Source organism: Dermacentor andersoni, chromosome 2, assembly GCF_023375885.2.
Source record: "Dermacentor andersoni chromosome 2, qqDerAnde1_hic_scaffold, whole genome shotgun sequence".
NCBI classification, from domain to species: Eukaryota; Metazoa; Arthropoda; class Arachnida; order Ixodida; family Ixodidae; genus Dermacentor; species Dermacentor andersoni.
Window position 1 is genome coordinate 20,529,434 of NC_092815.1, and position 19,360 is coordinate 20,548,793.

The 19,360-nt window shown below is 48.1% G+C and overlaps 1 protein-coding gene and 1 long non-coding RNA gene across 7 annotated transcripts in view; one reads left to right on the forward strand and one right to left on the reverse strand.

The window, feature by feature from the left end:
- Nucleotides 1-19,360, reverse strand: part of LOC126542789 (protein unc-13 homolog B-like) — a 282,991-nt gene that overhangs the window by 217,069 nt on the left and 46,562 nt on the right. The window lies entirely within an intron of this gene.
- LOC140216076 (uncharacterized) overlaps nt 1-19,360 on the forward strand; it is a 140,997-nt gene that overhangs the window by 88,202 nt on the left and 33,435 nt on the right. The gene's annotated exons all lie outside the window — the stretch shown is intronic.

Consider the following 19,360-nt stretch of genomic DNA (forward strand, 5'->3'; position numbering starts at 1 on the left):
AATGGACAGCCGCTGATCTCGCAAGCGAAAACGAGTCAGCCCTCGCGCGGTGAACTAAACTCACTTTCAAGCTATACACGCAGAAATTTTTGTACGCACACAAAAAAAGGTAAAAAAAAAGGGAAAGAACGTTAATCGCACCAATATTATTTTGAACGTCTGTTAAAGAGAAACGAAAGCGAGAATTCTTCAGATGTATCCAACTTGCAGCCATTCCTTGTGTCTATATTTGAGAGCCGCGCGAAGGTATGCGCACGTATAAGCGCCGTAGAACAAAAGCATAAATGTAGCTTTCACTTTTGTCGTTAAGAAAAAGAGAAAACTATGTGAACCTTCGATGTAACAAAGTAATATGTGACGAGCAAATAGCTCACAAACATGCACATGCACATACGTACTCTTGTGTAGAGATTTGCATAATAGAAGAAGCCACAAAGAACGAAACAAGAGAACACGGATTGCAAAACCTTGCAGCTGTTTCCCTTTCTTTTTCTTTTTTCACACTTGTTTTCTATATTCATTATCAAGAAAAGCACGCACAACTAGAAGATAATTACTGAGATTTCTCACCTGGTTAAAATTTTATCTAGATACAATAGCTTCATACCATTAAGTACGTTCAGAAAGATTATGATGGGCGCTGGCGGTCTTTGTTTTATGCGTATTGACATGTGTACTTGTTTTTCTTTCTCCGGTCATGATCGCTTTTCACCGGCTAAGAAATGTTAAACCACATAGAAAGAAATTCAAGTAGAGGTGACACTCGGCGAAAACTGGCAACAGTACGTCACGCTAGCATTAATGCCGTCCGCGAGCATCGCAAAATAAGAATGTAAAAAGAAGTTGAGACATTGTTTTCTTTTTCTTTAATTTTTACTGCTAAAACTAAAAATGTTTCGCATATAAATGAACGTATAGTTTGCGACTTACTTTTCTTGCGTCGCCTAGCAACAAGCTAAGGGCAGGCCAGAGGAGCCAGATATATGCGTCATGCGCCAGACATGCCACCGAAGCGAGCGCGCGGCTGGCTACGCTTTTTTTCCGGCTTTCTTTCTCTCTCTCCTTTCTTTCTTTCTTTTCTTTTTTTTTTGGTGTAGCCTGGTTTGCTGGGCTCCCGGCGTATTCTTGCGTTCATTCTGCACTTCGACAAGGTACCACTGCACTATTGGACTACGCCGCAATGAGAAATTTTGTTTGACAGTCTGTGACGCATTTCAATTAGGCTTAAGGTACGGAACTATAGACTTGTGACGCAGTTAGCGAAAAGCAGCTCAGCCATCCTGGCGCAGTTATATTAAGTTAATGACTCGCAGTGGGAAATGTTTGCGACATTTTCTATGGGTCCCACATTATTGTAACTAATTTCGGTCGTTTTTGCGCTCGCTCGCCGCGCCTGGTGTTGTGACGCAGCTATATAGCGAAAAGCAGCTCGGCCGTGTGACGCAGTTAGTTTGGCGTGTACAGAATCTCATTGGGACAAGGCTGTGACAATTTTTATGGCCCCGCAACAACATATACCTTCTTTCAGTACTCACGCTTGTAGAAAATGCGACGAGCGATTGCCAAGAATGATAACACGGTAGTGTGTTGTTGCGCCGTCAGAATGCGCAAAAGATAACGCCAAGGAGTTCGAAGACCAGGAACTTCTAATTCGAAAATTCTGAACGACTGAACGACTGAAAACAGGCTTTGCACCCACGCGTTTGTGTTGAGTGCGAGTAAAAGGAATTCCTGCTGTCGTCTATACTCACGGACAACTTTCTGTGGCCATGAAGGGAAAGCTACAGAGGCAAAGCACGCAAAAGTGAGAGCGCTTGTGAAGAGTCCCGCGTTTTCGACCACGTTAGTTAAGCTGGCGAAGAGAAAACAAATACCTTATTAGCAACAGTTAAATAAGACAAAACAGACCACTGAATGTTAAAAGTTTGCTTATTTTGCGGCTTTTCCCTTCCGCGTCTGGCAAACGCGAAACCGTCGCCCGTGGAAGCGACGTCGATTCAGCGTCTTCTGCGAGCAACCAACCAGCAGCACTGTCAAACGCTCGCGGACTATTTGGCGCGGTAACACATGTGCAGAAGCTCCGCCCCCGTAGCTTTCGCTTTATAGCCACAAAAAGTTGTCCGCGAATATAGCATTGTCTGGCTGAGAGCCTGTGTTATGGCCGCTTCTGTGTGCGTAGCGTACCAACGCGTCAGCTGAGGCCAAGTTGTTTTAGAAACGCGCCCGTGTATTTGTGCTCTTCATATACAAGAAATAGGGCCCGGGAATGGGGGAATGCTTGGAAATCCGATGTTTTCATATGTATAGTATAGTTTGGGATGAGTCGGGTATTTTCTACGCCATGTATGTAAAAGCGAATTGCTCTTGTTTGTAATGCAGCCCATTTACAACTTTCGCACGTTTCGCCTCTACGCGCAGCATCCCCATAAAAGGCCCCTCACCAGGTCTGCCCATTTTGAGCTGACAAGCGCAGAGCATACAATGCGCGATATCGATCCTGTCAGCAAAGTATTACATCGTTTCGCGCTGTGGAAAGCTCTCAAATTTCAAACCGAATGCCGTTTTCCCTTCTCCTCGCGGCCGCCGCGCTCCGAGCCGGAGGATGACGTACACGTGTAAATGCGCCTACGTACACGTGTTCGTGATGTGACGTCGCTCGTGGTGACACGTGATTTCGAGAATTATTCAAGGCAACAGCTGTTATTTGTGTAATATGTTGCTTGACTAGACGAATTAAAGCCTAGAGATATAAGAAACGCATAAACCAAATTTCTGCGGGCTTTTGCTTCGCACCGCATCAAGAGAGATGTAATTCCGTTTCGTCTGCTTGTTCCAACGTCGTGCAGTCGCGCGCGCAGGCACAGAAACTATGTCATTTTCTACCGTGTTCCAGCACGCAATCATGCTCGTTGATCCGCTCGTGTCTGCCTCAGTATTGGCGTAGCACTGACTTATGCTGCTAGTGAGGTGTTCTCGCGCACAGCGCGCAAAATTGTGCGCTGCGCGAAACGAGACATGCACAACAGCTCGTGCGCGACGCCATCAGCGGAAGTGCGCCGCGCCGCAATATAATGAGAAGACCCAAAGGGTGTAATTTTGTTTAAGAGTGATGGGTTCATGGCACTGAAATACTCCTATCCTGCCTATTAATTAGTCGATTTGAAAAAAAAAATTGCGGCAGAACGCTCCCTAGAGGACATGTAACAACTTCAAGCGTATAACCAAAGTTTGCTGTGTGGCCTGGTGAGAGGCTCTTCAAAGTGTTAATACCCAAATGACACATGCTTGGAATTTGCTTTTTTTTTAGCTGACGCCGTCCGGTGGAGCTTCGTACGGGAACTACTGCTGCTTACCTGGTGCCACAACACTGTATGAATGCATAAAAAACCCGGAACTAGCATTCATATAGAGCAAGATAAACATTTCCTCAGTTCAGAAGGCGTCTTGCACCTACTTTATGAAATTGCACGTGGCTCAGATTCGATGGAGGCTTGTATAAAGATCGTTCGAAATCATTGTTACTTATTAATGAACAAATTCCGCACGAAGACCATGCGCGGTTGAGCCGTAGAAAAAAAAAAGAAAGAAAGAAGACGAATGCCGCGCCGATCAGCGTAGTCGGCGTAACGCGTTCCAGCTAGCGTTCAAGACGCGCGCTGTTAGATACGGGACCTTTTCCTGAGCCTACTTCGAGTTCACCAGACCACATCGAATCGCGTTACAGCTAATTAAGGAACGCAGAAGCAGATCTACCCCGTTCCCGAGGCGCGGCACGTGCAAACGAGTTGGCAAACGAGCTATTCACTGCTTGACTCTTCCCGAAAGTGTAGCGGGAGCCTGGCACGGTATCAGGTAACGCAGGGCCCGAGCAAAGCTGCTTTGCAGCACTGAAACGTCGCCCCATTCCGCCTATTGTGACGGTGCTTGCAAGTCAGGATGGCAATACCGCAGAGAGAAGTCCAAGGAGCGACCCTGTGCGCCGGGTGTGACACAATTGCACGGGCGCCTACCATTGGCCGAACGTGACGGGACTTCGAGACACCGAAGGGCTTAAAAGACACAGACCGGGAGCAGCAACAGAGCATTCCTTCATTCATCTCTTTCGAGCTTCTTGCCACGGGCCGCTGCGTCCGAGTTGCTGCCGGCCCGTACGTAATGACTTTTATGACTGTTAATTTCTTTGTACTCTCACTGTAAATAATGTAAATAAACCTCCAGTTTTTATCCAAAGTCCTCCTCAACTTCGTTCAGCTCCCGCACCCAACGGCAAGGTCCAAAAATCTGGGGGACAGCAATTGGGATTGTCCTCCAGATCCAACAGCGCGCACAAAACCGAAACCGGAAGTGTGGTTGAGGTATTATTGCCGGCGGCTTGGAGCTCTACAGTCGATTCGGCCGCTGGACCCTATGGGAGTGTCGGCGCTTGCTGAATTTCTTTCTCTGTGCTTAAACGTTGTCGATCAGCGCAGGAACCACTTGCATGTATCAGAAGCTTCTCGAATCTTATGGATGGTTCTATCCGTTGTCGATTCTGACCGAATCTGATTGTATGCACGACGGGAATTGAGTAGTTTCTGGAAGGCACGCGGGCACCAGCGATTACACTGGAAGCTTCGTCGAGTCGTGCATAAAAGCTTGACCCTCAAATTTGATTTTCGACAACCGCCAACTGTGTTCGCCGCTATCGTTATACTTTACATGTCACTTGCTTTTAGGGGCACAAGTTCGCCCAATAAAGAGTTAATATCGCCATCGTCACTATAACGTGACAGTATCTTAGGCAACGACGAAACCTGGAGGTGACGCGTGAATCGCCATCCCGGCATAACAAATGGCTAATCTCAGATCGTGGTCTGACAAGCAGGACAAATTAAAGCCCCAGTGTCCGCGGGTCGAGGCATAACCGGATGAACTGGTCATGCTTCTAATCAGCGCGGCCCCACTGCTCCGCACGTCAAGTACTTGGGAACTTCCTCATAGCGGCTTTATGCGGACGTGTCCAGAAGGAGATTGTGTCTGCCAATCCCGCCAGCCTAATGCATCGCCATCGAAGACTTCCCTCTTTCTGTGTGCAAGTCCTTGTGCTTTTTCATCGACGAGTGCACCGCACTCAGAAAAAGACGCGTCCCGCCTTATCTCCCAACTTTTCCCAACACCGTTCGCGACCGTGAACCCCGATAGGCGGCGCGTGCCCCGTTACCCAACTTCGTGGTTGAGCACAAAGCATTCATTCTTGCCTCGCAAATGAGTCAGCCAAAGCTTGGGACCAACGCTCGCTCTCTGTTTCTTATCTTTTCCCTCTGTGTGCGCCGTACCGCCATTGTTTCCTTTCCCGAGGGTTTCCCGATTGCGTCACGTCGCAGAGTCGATTCTGCCTCCGCGACGATGGCCGGTAGGGTCCCTTCTCTTTCCGCACGGTTCTCGCGAAAGTCGTTCACTCTCTCCCTCTTTCCCGCGTTCGTCTAGCAAGTGGTCCGACCAGTATCCCGGCTGCGCTTATAAAGCCTTCGCCCCGCGGCGCCGTATTCAACTACTCCGATGGCCGGACCAGCGGCGAGTGCCGCTTCCACAGCGAGCTATACTCGCCGACTGAGTGGCTTGCGCAACACAGGGCAGGTCTACGCCAACGAAAAACGCGCGCAGGTACGGCACAAGTAAGAGCAAAAGGAAAGGCAGAGGGAGCAGGCAGCCGCCTTTTACGACACTGTGGGGGCCTCCCGATCAAAGCCGGCAACCTCTCCCTGCATTCAACCGAGTTCAAGTCTCTCTCCTTCAACTTTATGCGCAAGCACTTGTCTCGTGCTTATCAATCTGCCTTCCTTTTACAAACATTTGTCATGGAATTCAAACAACGGGCTATATTAGCAAAAAGCGTCTCATCTCTTAAGATTTATTCGTTACACGGAATGGCGCGCTCGCAACCGCGATTAAATGGCACCTGTTCCATTGCTGCAGCTTACCGATTGCTTTGCCAATCCAGGATATCATAATAATAAATTTTTCAATGTGCCTTAACACAAAGTATGTTTGCGAACAAACTGTGCGCAGTGCGTGTGTGCGTGCGTGTGTGTGTGAGCTGTGAAGCTGAGCTGCAATTGCAGAAAGAAATGAAAAAAAAATCGAACGAGCGAAGACCCTGCTTAAATCTATGGCGGATAATTACGCGTATGGTTTAGCGCAAGTGTCGCGGTACAGGCAAGTCATATTTCAAGAAGATAACGCAATGAAAGCAAACTTCTTTTTTTTTAAGCCACAATGCTCGCCGAGTACCAACCCTCAGAGAGTTGTCGCCTGTGTCTGCACAGTACAGATGCTTTGTCGCCTTCATGGTGAGCAAATATAAGTCCTCGTGGATCTCTAAAAGTAAGTTTCTTTTATGTGCTCGAATTTTTGTGATTATAATTAACTTTCATCTTTGTTAATTACGCAGCGTCTCACAGGACGACGTTCTTGTAGGACGACTCTTGAAACTTTCTTTCGGAAAGTCGAGGCTTTGCGTATTTCGGCTTTACATGTGCAGTTTTAACAGGTGGTAAGAGGAGAGAGAGCGGAGATACCAGTTTGCTACGCTCTCCTGAAACCTGCTCCTGAAAAAGAATCTACGAAAAAAGAAACATGCACTATAAGATAAAGGCTCAGGAAGCCGAATTCCACATGTATATATAGGAAGAAAAGAGAACCTTCCAAAATGCAGAGACGGGCAACTGCCTCTCGGAATGCACACAGTTTACAGTCAACGTGTATAAACAACGAGCCCGGCGGAAAGACGGCCATCTGGGACGACCGAGGTTTCCGAGCAAAAGAAATGCCCGCGTCGTATTCAGCGCTCGCCGCCGCATATATATACACAGTCTCGGGACGCTGGAACGGAATGGAGCACGTTTACGAGGAAGGACCCACGGAGTGTACGCATACGCACAGCGCCGGTTTGTGAGAGGAAACGAACCGCGTTCTGCGGCGCCTTCGTATAAAGAAAAGGAAAAAAAAGGAAAAAATCACGCTGGCTAGAAGCGGTAGTCAGGAGGCGGATGGTTTGGGCTAGTTGGTTTTCCATTTTAGATAGTGTCCGCGTGTCCTCGTTTTTCTTACGTCCCTTGTCCCTGCTTCACGCTGTACCACACTATCTAAAAAAGGTAGTCAGGGGTAACAAATACTGGTTTCTCAATATGCAACACTGAGCAGCAGTTCGTGAAGCGGTTCGCTCGCTCACGTTCCTCGCCTTTATCGTTATAATATAGCTCGCCCCGTCGCACTAGCGGCCGCTAGAACTAATTACGTCCGTATACCGCCTACCATTCGCAACGAAGGATCCTCGAGTTTTTGTGGAAACATTGTCGAGCCCCTTCAAATGCAGCCACCGCACTCGAACTCACGACCTCGAGCTCGGCATGCGCAACGCCGTTGCCACTAACTTGCACCTTGGCGGCATAAACACCGCGCAATGCAAAAATTGGTGCACCAAATTTGACACTACATTAGAACCTGGACAGAAATTAGCTAGTTATTTCAGAAATTGCCTTCTTATATATGCCTGACCGCGGCGCACACTGGGTGGGCAAGGTTGCCGCATAGGCGAGGACGGCGACGAAAAATTAACAGAGCGTGTAGCGCTAACGAAGACAAACGCACCCGGAAACGGGGCGGGGTAATTAATGAAGGCGCCTTCCACCTCATCCTTCTCTTTAATTACACCTCAAGGTTCCGCGCTGCCTCCTCGATCCGTACATATTACAGCACAGTTAGTGCGCCCTCCGCACGCGCGAGCGTTCGCCGGCAATGGCTATGCGAGGAGACCACGACTATGGCACACGAGGAGGAGGGAGCCGGCCGTGTAGAGCAGCGCCAGCGCACTCCGGAGCCACACGCGGGAGATCCCGAGCGAAGAAACTCGCAAAAGCCTGACCGCGTTAATTGATGGCCCAGCAACGCCGAAGGTGAAAAGATTAAAAAATGAAAGAGAGAGAGAAACGATATAGGACAGGTGTATATGCTGCTGAAAATTCGTCTCTATTCACGATTCATTACGCCGTAATTCCATTACGCAAGGCCACTTGGTTGCCCTCACATGCGATTGGGTGGCGCGTCGGCCGCGTACCACGCAGCAACGACCTCGAAGCGCACGTCTCATCGCACACTCGAGAGGGGCCGCTAATAACTGAATCTCGGGGTCACGCCTAGGTGGATATTCATTACACACGCTAAACGAGGCTCCTTTCTTGACCGAGATTATCAAACGCCACTGTTATGTGCCACGACAATGCAGTGGAGACAGGTTGTTGGCCTGTTGCGCGTACACAGCTGCGTTCTTCGAATGTGGCGAAAGGGCGATGACGCAGCACGCTACGCAACCCTTGGCGCTCACAAATGACCTTAGATGAGGAAGCCGCGCGCCACCAGACGGTCCGTTATTAATCACGCCGTTTATATATAGAACGCCGCAGTTGGCAAACTCCCGCGCGATACACCCACGAAAGGAGAGGCCAGCGCGAATAGCCGGCTAGTAGCAAGCGCAGGGCGGCTAAACGATACATGCCCGGCGTACAGCTGGTGCTAGGCAGCAAACTGTAAAAACTGAGCTGCGCCTTCACGAATTTTTTCTAGCCTACAGAAGTGGTGAATACAGGCACATATTCGCGGTGTCATAATTTGTAACAACGTGAAGGGCTCGTACACTAACGGGCGGCGTTCAATCGTGATAACCGCGAAGACAGCAAAGTACCGGCCGAGAAGGTGCGAGTCTCACGAAGAGGGAGACCTTGCGATTTCGACCTAGAATCCGAATGTCGGTTTAAGTTCACTGAATAATGCATAATGCAATGAAAAAAAAAAAAGGAGGAGAAAATGACGGGTACCACGATTAGCAATTTCTTTTGCTCGACTGTCGTATCATTGTTAAAGCCTACGAGTATACGTGCCGCGAAGCTTAAAACTCGGAAAGACTGCCCTAATTTTCCCCGCTCATACCGGTGCAGACGCCAGAAAGTACCCTGTCTTGACAAGTGTTAAAAACACAAATGCGACCAAAGGAAATGTTTCTGATCTATAAACAGACGCAAAAGAGCGACAGATTTGTATTCACACGCCGTCCATCAGATATTTTACGATATACCTTAACATTTGACACGACAGCAGCAACGAACACACACTTTTCGCAATAATTTTTCGCTTAGAGTATATGGTTCGTAACGTCGGTCAGCGCGACGCATAAGCGGATGTGCACGTGATACATGTGGCAGGTATTCATTTACACAAAAGCGGCTGGCGCGAATAATGTAAGCGGATTATTCGTCGAAGCAGACAAACGAGGGACGAAAGATATAACAAATCTTCTCTTAGTCAAAGAGCAAAAGAAGAGGGTATACGAATATATGGGCATGCCTATGACCTTAATTTTATTGTTTTCGAACATTTTCATTCACGCAGTTGTATTTGCGAAGCTATGCTTAATTAGCATGGGGAAAGACTGAAAAAGAAATTCACCGTAGACACGCGTGTGCTGCATGTAACAAACGAAACTTCGCGCTCTACAAGCATTGCTAAAATAAATTGTAGCGCGCTAGAGGGCACTTCTCCAGTCAGCAATGTTTTTATGTCTTCCGGTCTCTTTGTTCGTCACGGAAAAAGAAAGTAAGGAATCAAAACTACGCTAATACTCCATTTACGCATGCGTTGCCTAAATCGAAGCAAGGTTGTGGTCATTTTTTTAGACAGTGTGCCTATTCGCCTACGGAAGTTATAGTCACTTTGACAACTAAGTACACCGAATAACTCCTCCTTAAGTTCGGCACTCCGAAGTTGCGTTGCGTTTACTTCTTAAGTTCAGCCTACATTACGTTACGTTTTGCTTAACTACACACCGAACGAGCTAAAACGTCGACGCTTGCAAGTACAATTTCAATATTCCGTTTTCTGGCGTATTTGTGCCTTTAAGGGCTGTATATAAAAAAAGAATACTCTTATTGAAATTCAAGCGTGCACTGCTGAAACAACCTATATTAATCATTACCAGCCATAAAAGTGACGAGAGTGACGTATTTAAACAACTTGCTTGTTTAGGAGAACGCGCGAGGCCCGTATAAGAAAGTCTGCACTTGGCTTACGCGAAATAACGTTCGAGCTGACCACGTGCACGGCAAACGAAATTCACTGCAACAATGTTGCGTGTAAGCTTAAGCAGCACATAATGGTATGGTCCACAATGAAAATAGTTCAAATACTTTCTGCTGCGCCCAACGAAAACAGTACGACGCGCTGCGTCAAACGCTCCCCAAATAGTTTCACAATAACTGAAATCTGTGGTAGCGCGTGAAAGAGTACAGTTAACTAAAGCTTCATTTCGTCCTTTTGAGTACCGCTCAAACTATCAAATCAGAAAACACGTGGTTCTGGCCAAGACATCTTACAGAATTATCGTGGGTGATCTCCTACCTCATTTGCTTATCTTCTTTGTTGCCAAATATTCTTGTTTAGGAGACCGAGTAGGAAATGTAGTTATACTCAAGAGGATAAGAAGAAAGCACATTGTAAAGGACTGCCTAACACAGATTCGCAAGAAAGAGTTAATATTCCTAACGCATACGACTGATCGTCAGACGCGAACAGCGGAGGCATCCATCGGAAGATTCAATCTGCAGAGGCGAGACCTGCAGCAAAACGACACAGCTACAATGGATCGTTACCATTCGGCATCTGTAAGCCCGACACCAGCCGGAGGGGAGATAAACAAGTCAAAACGCGAGAGAGGGTACAACAGCAATACGAGGCCATCTTTTCGGCAAGTTTCCAAGATGAAAGCCTGCTCATTTCCCACACTGCTGTGGACTTTGCTATTTGGCAAATATAGGTTTAAAATCGTCGGCCGCCTCTAATCTATAACTTCCTCGTCAAACGAAACATTCAACAATACATATATAACGTCCGAACAATGCACTTAGCTCGGCAAAACTTTCTTTAAGTGACAAGAGTCGCCGTGACCAAGACTAGTTAAGAATAAATAAAAGAACGAAATTCATTTAAATGGAAGGATAAAAACAAAGATGCAAACTTAGTCGGCTCGAGTAAGACTGTTTTTCTCAGAAAGATACGAGACAGTTGTTCTTAGAAAAACACGATATTTCAGCGGAAAAGCTCATTAAAGTAAAAAAAGAAAAAGAAAGAAAGAAAAAGATAAGAAAAAAAAAACGCTTAAAGTGTTTCTAGCAACCAACAGAAAAAAAAAGAAGGGACGAAGGATATCGACCTATATGCACTGATATGCGGAGATAAAAAAAAAAAAAAAAGAAAAAACGAACGAAGGATAAAGTACAGAGGAAATCAACTCACGTATACAAGAACAGAAACAGCGCTACAATACCGATGGACGTAACCGTGCCCTTATATATACGTCCGCGCGAGAGGAGGACATTTTATGCATTCTTCACCGACACATCATACACAGAAAATCCACCCACTCTCATTTTCTCTTTCCTTCTTTTCTTTCTTTCCTCTTCTTCTTCTTATTTTTTTTTTTTTTTGAGAGAGAGAACAAGAAGACTCGTATCGCTAGAGAAAAGCTGACATATACACGGACCGCTGCAACATGTCTTTTTAAAACTGTGCAGCGCTGTAGAGGCCGACGGCAGTGGACTGAGAATAAAAACTCACAAATTTGCCCCCGCGCGAGATCGATTCTGCAGTAGCCAATACTTTGGCAACAGTCGCCACCACCAGGGTCTCCAGATACAATCCGCCAGGCCTTCTTTTAAACCAGCACTTAACTGTTCTCAATACCTGTACGTGGACTCTGCCAGGTCCACCTCCTTTTCTTACCCTCATCTATAACATCATCCACTCGCTCCATATCCATCAATCAAACTGCCGTCTTTCTAGTTGAGCGTTTACAATTTTCGTTTTGGTCACACGCTACACGAACATTTTATTCTTATCACGTTTCTTTGTAATCCCCCAGGTCCGCTCCTGCAGGGATGAATAAAGTGATAAGCAGCGTACTCTTCACGGACACTTGCGAGGTGTGTCCTGCATATGCGCATAAGCCACTTTCGTTATTCTGCACATTTCCCTGTCGTAGTCTAGATCTTCCTCATCCCGAGACCTACAGATAAACGCGCAGGTTCACTAAGAGCAGAGCTGACGTCGAAAAGTACGCTCTTGGCGATTACACAGCCCGCTAAAGTTTCCAATCATTCACTGCAAGTCGTTACTCGTAACCGTTAATTAAGAGGGCAATGACGACGCCGACAGCGGCAACGATGATCACGAGCATAGGTCGTGAAGGACGAGCTTAGCGATCACGCCGCCACGTTTAGACGCCCACCGACCGTCCTTTTAACAGAGGCCAGTTTCGGTGGAGTCGAGCCTCGGTGGTGGCGGAAGTCGGGTCGAGGTTTGATAACGCTGCACGGCTTTCGCGAGCCGGAGCGCGAGCACCAGCAGGCGGTCGCGCGCGCATGGGGACTTGCAGCGAGAACACTTCCGTCAGCAACGAGGACAGTCGATACGGAACTCTGGATGTACGCAGACACTGAGCAAATAGCTCCAGCAAGACAGGCGGCAAAAGAGAGCAAACGCAAAGATGATGCCAAGAAAAGCCGCCGGGCTGGAACCGGACGGGAAGCGGTGCCACCGCGTTCCGAAATCCGAGACGCGCGCTTCGTGGTCCGCCCTGTCGCCCGTCCACGAGAGACGGTCGCCGGGGAAAAAAGAAAGCCCTCGTCTCTCGGCCCGCTGTTGCTGCTGGCGCCCTGTCGCAGCGCGAGCAATGTTTGGCGATCGAATTAAGGCAACCGAGCAAAGAGAAGACTCAATTCGCTCAACAGAGCGCGCGCGCTGTACGCGCGTGACGTGAAATAAATACGACGGGAGAACTCCGCGTGTACTTGTCGACGAGCAGTACTTTACGGCGTGACGGAAATGAGGCTGTCCTGCGCCGCTGGGTGTCACCTCCGCAAGGCCGCGCATCAAGTGAAAAAAAGAAAGGAAAGAAAAGGAACCCGTGCTCGGGACGCTCTGCAGCGCGAATGGCGTCGATGCGAGGCCAGCGAATCAACAGCGGGAACCGGCTATACACTATAACTTCGTACTCGCCACCTATAGTTTTGCACACAAACGTCCCACATCCACATCAATGCAACTGTCAGAGACAAGGAGGTAAATAATAGCGTAAGATGACACTTGAGCTACAACGAGTGTTAAAAGAAACACCCAAATGCCTATCCCGTACAGGTGCAATACAAAGGCGAACTTTCAAAAACAGTTCCTTCTCGAATGATCAACCACGTTCGTCGTCAATGCTGTTATCTCTGAGAGCCGCAGGCAGCGTAACGTTATTTTGGGTGAAGCATGCCACTAAAGCTGCGCCTTGAAGCTTTCTCACATTACTTCCTCTAATCCACTTTGATTGCGAAGATAAACAATGGGCAAAGCAGTGGTGAGTGCGGTATATATTAAGGGTTCGACGCATTGATTGGAGGAGGTCCGAAAGACTGCAGAGTCATCGACGCCTTGGATGTTCGCACATAACCGGCTTCCGGGTAAAAACTAATGGTTTGTGAAGTCCAGGCACGGGTTACACGCGGAAAAATGCGGCACATAGGCCATATGAGGTGATAGTGGCGCCAGCGTTTGGCAGGCAACTAGTGCATTTAAGTGGTGACGGACAGCGGCACTGTCAAGCAAGCATGCCCGGAAGTCGCCAGCAGGAAGGCGTGGCAAGTATAGGGAACTGAAGTTGACAGAAACGGAAGACGTCGAGGCTAACGATGGAGGACCGGCAAGTGCATGCTGGAGACAAGAACAACGCCAAGAATCTTTTTTATTATTCTTCTACCGGTCTCCCTGTGCGACGTAACCCTATCTGCTATGCAGCATAAATATAGCAGAAAACCTTTTATCTCCAGAAGGAGGACGAGAAGACAGACGGATGCGGTGACAGCAGCTGGGACTGAAGGCAAGCAATGAAAGCGTAGGCAATGAAGGCGAACTAAAAAGAACACAGGTATGACAGAGCGGTACAAAATGAAAGGGATGTCTCACGACAGAGGAAAAAGAAGAAATAATGACGGTCCATGTGTGCGTTCACAATTACTGACCCCGTGGATATACCGACCGCTTCTCCGTTTCCTTAGTTCTAACCTTGTCTCTATCTTACTTCTAGGATGAGGAGATGACCAAAAAGACAACTCCTCAGGATTCAACAGGAAGCAAAATGTGGACTCCAGGAATGGATTGATTAAGGAAGTAAAAGAAAATTAAGAAAATCTTTACGTACTTTGATAACCGAAAGAACGCATAAACGAAGGAAAACGAGAGCAACACCTCAGTGACGGCAAGTACACCATATGGGACTGTGTCATTATACTAAAGACCGAACGGTCTTCCGCCTATCCCGAAATCAATTGTGAAGTTGTGCCATGCAGAAACAATCTCTTTTCCCAGTGTTTCCAAAAGCGGTCCTTCTTAAGGAAGGCGACAAAACGTTAAAGCGGACGCCACTCGCAAGCACGCGGAGGAGCAACCTGCAGCCAGCGCCTCATGCCCAGTCCATCATAATCCGCTCACTTGGACAGCACTGGCAGCTCTTAGCGACTGCAGCCAAAGCGAATCTGTCGCAGTCAGTGAAAGACAAGGAGTCGGCTAGCAATTGCAACCACCGAACACAAGCGTGTGATTAATGCATGGCGTAGGCAAAGCAAGGCAAACGCAAAAAGAGCAACGCGCCGTCACATCGTGCCACGAACGAAAGACGAAGGGAAGAATGCCCGTGGAAGCGATCGATGGAAAAGAAATATAAAGATCTGCGCGAAGCTCCTTGCGGCAGACCTTCGCCTTTCTGTGTGACTCCGTGCGCGTATGTGAATGCGTATCTGTTTTCTGGAGCGACGCAGGCTGGCGATACGATCGGTCTTGGAAACGCGCCCATTCCGAGCGAGTTGATGCCAAGTCGTCGCCGCGCATGTGCCATTTGAGAGCACGCACGTCACCAAGAATGACGCTGATTTACGGCGCCAGCTTTGAGAAATAAAATGGCGCGTTGACTGGGAACTGCAATCGCAGGCGGTGCGTGCTGGAACAGGCGACGACCGGCGCGGAAGGCGCTCGAATGCGTCGCGGTGGCAGGAAGAGGCGACGCCTAACAAGGTTAACAAGAAAGGCGGCGGATAACAATCAAGCATATGGTGATCTGGATTTTGAATGTCGCTATTGCAAATGACAAATAAAACCAGCGTACTATAGAAGTTACACAGCTTGAGTGATATTGTGAACAAACAGGAAGAATTCGGAAGCAATATTTTTTGTAACTTGTTTCGGCAGTAATTATGTATGCGGCCCTGTACAAAGGGTTGGGGGCCAGAGACCGCATTTTTTGAAGTTTTCACTGATTGCCCGGATGATCTCGTTTTGTTTGCGCAACTTGCCCGAATAACGGCTCCGGCCTTTGGCTTAAGGTCACTTGAAGGTCGCCGACAACGGGAGCTAAAAGCATGTCACGCTTACAAAAAGGAGTACAATGACGACGCCTTTTCAGACGACAGCTTGTTGACACGAAGCCGCTCTCATCGCGCGGGCAAACAAAGCCAAGACGAGGCGAAATTTAACCGAAGGCAACAGCACCGCGGAGTCGGGTACAACGACAGATTAGGGTCACACGTACATGCGCGCCCGGTCCCTCGCCTCCTTGGTGTCGCCGAGCCTCCGACGTCTCCGCCCTCACCCGGATTCCTCGAGGAAGAAAGGCATATCCCGCGAGGAAAAGCAATCATGCAAACCGGAAAGCGAGAGAAGGCCGGAGAAAAGCGTTAGCGCCGCGCGGCGAGACAAAACGGGCGCGGCGTTCATTTATACCAAAACTCGCTGTACTGCCGCACAGCGTTCGTGGATGCTGGGGCTTCGACCAACGTGAAGGGCGTATTCGTAATGTATTCATTATGGCGTCTACCGATCGGCCGGCGTCTTGGCTACTGTACCGGCAGGCTGTACTGAAATGTACTGAGCTGCCAGCCAATCATCTGCTTTTGCTACCAGAGAACAAACTGCACACACGGATCTCGAGTGGCTGGCAGTGACTCTGGTTTCGACAGCGTTGCACGGTTTTAGCAGGTCAAAGTTTATGCGCGCGCAGCGGAACGAACGAAGACTGGGAAGGCGACGAGGGATGGAGAGAGGCTGAGGAGGACGCGTAGCGCCCGCCGTCGACGCGAATGGAAGACGGCGCGCGACGGGGGATTCAGCCCAGAAAGCGATCAAAAACTCGTGAGAGCCAAGTGGCCGGCCGGTTGACGCTGTCTCTCCTCCGTCACCCCAGGCGCATCACCATCTTTGCTTTTTCGTACCCCGTTTTGCAACGCACTCACTTCGCTTATAGGTTGGCGACAAGAATAGGCCTCTTCGGGCGTGCCGCGCTTTCGCATTCTTCGGCGCTCTTTCTCGTCGCTATCGAGAATTACGTTCGGGGGCCCGCTCGAGTGCACGACAAAGGAAGAGCGAAGAATACGGCGAGGCACAAGCTTAGCTGTTGCTTAAGCAGCACGGGCAGAAGGGGGCGCCAGTTTTAAGTAGCGGACGATATGAGCAGTTGCGTGGAAGAAAGAAGCATACGGGGTATGCAAGCTTGCGAATACAGCAGCATTTCAGGTGTGGCTATAATATACCAAATTTTCGCTAGCAATTGCCTCTCTGCAAAGGCCGCACGCACAGTGGCACGCTGCTTAGTCAGCAAGGGGGCGAATTCACGATGTTCATGAGAATATTTTTTCGTTGGTCGACTGCTTTTGCTAACTGTGTGTTGGATATCACGATTGAGCAGGGTCTGTGATTTTATTGCGAACCAACCGGCGTACGAACTGATTCGTGAATACGGGCCAAGGTCTTTTGTAAGGCTCTTGTGTGTGCAATTTGGTGATCGTACGGCACCTCCAGTAAGTTCAACGCACTATACAAGCTCTACAGTTAATCGTGATATTACAAAAAGGGCAGTACCAGTAATAAAATTATAAGAGCGCGAGGAAGGACACCCATAAGGCCGAACACAAGCGAAACGCTTGTGGTGATGTTCAGTCTACTTCGTGTCCTTTCTTTATTTATTATTTTTTGCGCTCTTAATTTTACCTGATACCATGAACCAACCAGACCCAGCAACAAGTCTTGTTAAGTGCTAACAATGCACAACGACGCTATTGCTCATTATTATTATTATTATTATTATTATTATTATTATTATTATTATTATTATTATTATTATTATATCAATCGTTAAAAACGCGTGCCTAATCACCTCTAGAAAGGCCCGACGCTAGTCGCTTGCCGAAGAAAAATGAAAGGGCGAGATGGAGGCGACGAGAAACGGAAACTTCTTTCACTAGTGGCAAGTGCCGTCGCCACAAATAGCACTCCTAGGCGGACGAAGACCAGACACACGGACACAGAAATGCGCCAAGGAACGGAAAGGATAGTAAGAAACAAATAAATAATAAATAAAAGAGGAGAGAAGAAAAGTAGAGCAGTGCGCTACCGTGTTGGCACAAATACGCTCAATCCGTCTCCGACCGGCAGCAGCTCTGTCGGCCAGTGGAGGTCAATGAGCCGCGCCGAATGGGCGCTCCTCCCTCGTCGCCGCATCTCCCGTTTGGCGCGTCTCCAGGTCCACGCGGCACAGCCGAAAGCAGCAGCAGTTCGATGGACGCCCAGGCGTCGGTGCCGGGAAGGCACGCTCTGGTCGCCGCGATGCCCGTCGCATGGCGCTCAACGGCGCGAAACCGCAGAGCCGTGGACGGCGGCGGTGTCGAGCAGCGCGTATCGCGGCACACAAGGGGAGGGAACACGGGACCGCGTCGCGACTGGGAGCGCGTGTCCGAGGCGAAACTGGCGAAGTCTCTCGCGCCGCCTGCTATTGGCCTGTCGCCTTCGCTCCTTGTATGTGTCCAACACGACGATTGGCGTGACTGTGCTCTTACCAACAGTTGAAGCGCGTAAGAATTTTTTCTAAATAAATGACCCCGGGTCTGTGTGGAATACGAAAAAAAAGCACCTTATTTAACTATATTCCCGCCTTTGTCCGCTGTTTGCTTCACTACGTCCCTCGCTGATATGTATACTGAGTGAGCACTCAAACTTTAAAAGAATGAAGAAAACAAAATTGATTTCTTTTCAGCGATTTGTTCGACATGCTTTTATTAGTTCACTTGTTATTCATTTTATCTCATCTCCAACTTTTGGTAACATACTCTTCAGTTCGAGCGAAAACTTCAAAACTAGAACAATCTGATTACGGAGGATGACAAATCACCGTTTTTATTACACGCCATTGCTCAGTCCGAAGAAGATATTTTCCTCGACTTCAGAGGTCACCCAATGACCCGGGCAGATTCCAAGCACGGGTGCACGAATCCTGTAACTCGCTCCTGTCCGGACTCTGTTCTTTACGCTACCAGAAAATGGACCCAAAGCAGGATTGGGACACCAATATTTCAATAAAGGGTCTGCAACGCCAACGACGTAAAAATAAAGTACTGTTCCCGCACTTCAATCACGAACTATAAAGGAAACAAGACCAGTTGAACGGTTCGTGTATTTGCGTTTCACTTGCGGCCAATGTAGACCAAATTGAGTGGGCGTGTTTGACAAAAACAGCGCAAGGTCGAATGATAATATGGGCACGCATTTGCCGCTATAATGCCATTTGTGAAACTGAAACTTGAACAAAAAGCAAACAGAAAAGGACGCGTGCGATGAAATCTAAACGGGATATGTGCATGCACTAAGAGAGAACGGGAGAGGGGAGGGGGAGAGGAGACCCGTTCCGTGTCTCATTAGCAAGAGGTGAAACGGTGCATCGGCGGCGGTGGGGCCTTCCTATCAATTACGATGTACAAAAATAAATTTAAAAGCGAACGATTTCAAGAACGGTCTTGATAAAATGAACTTGATAAATGAAACTCGCACTTTCATTTATCGAGATAACCGCACATTTTCTGACAAATCGCGTTAGCGCACTCACACATTAAATTATGTATTACAATTTGCAAGAGCGAATCGAGAAATTTATGCGCGTAGTTTGATGTAACAAGCTACAGAGACCACCTAATATTATCACTACCATTAATTCGCTCCCCACCTTTTTTAATTTCTACAATGTTTTAAGGCGTTTAAGCGGAAAACGGCATATTATGTCGTAAGAAGTTAGAATTATTAGATAGAGAAACAAGCTTTTCTCATCTCTCTCTCTCTCTTTCAAATAATAGAAAGATCAGATCAGACAGAGAGTTCCGTGAACACAGGACATATACGCACAAAGAAAGTGTCACGTGTTCAAAGGTTTTCCCGAGTGATTCAGTGGCCATGAAATTGAGAACGTCTATCACGTCCT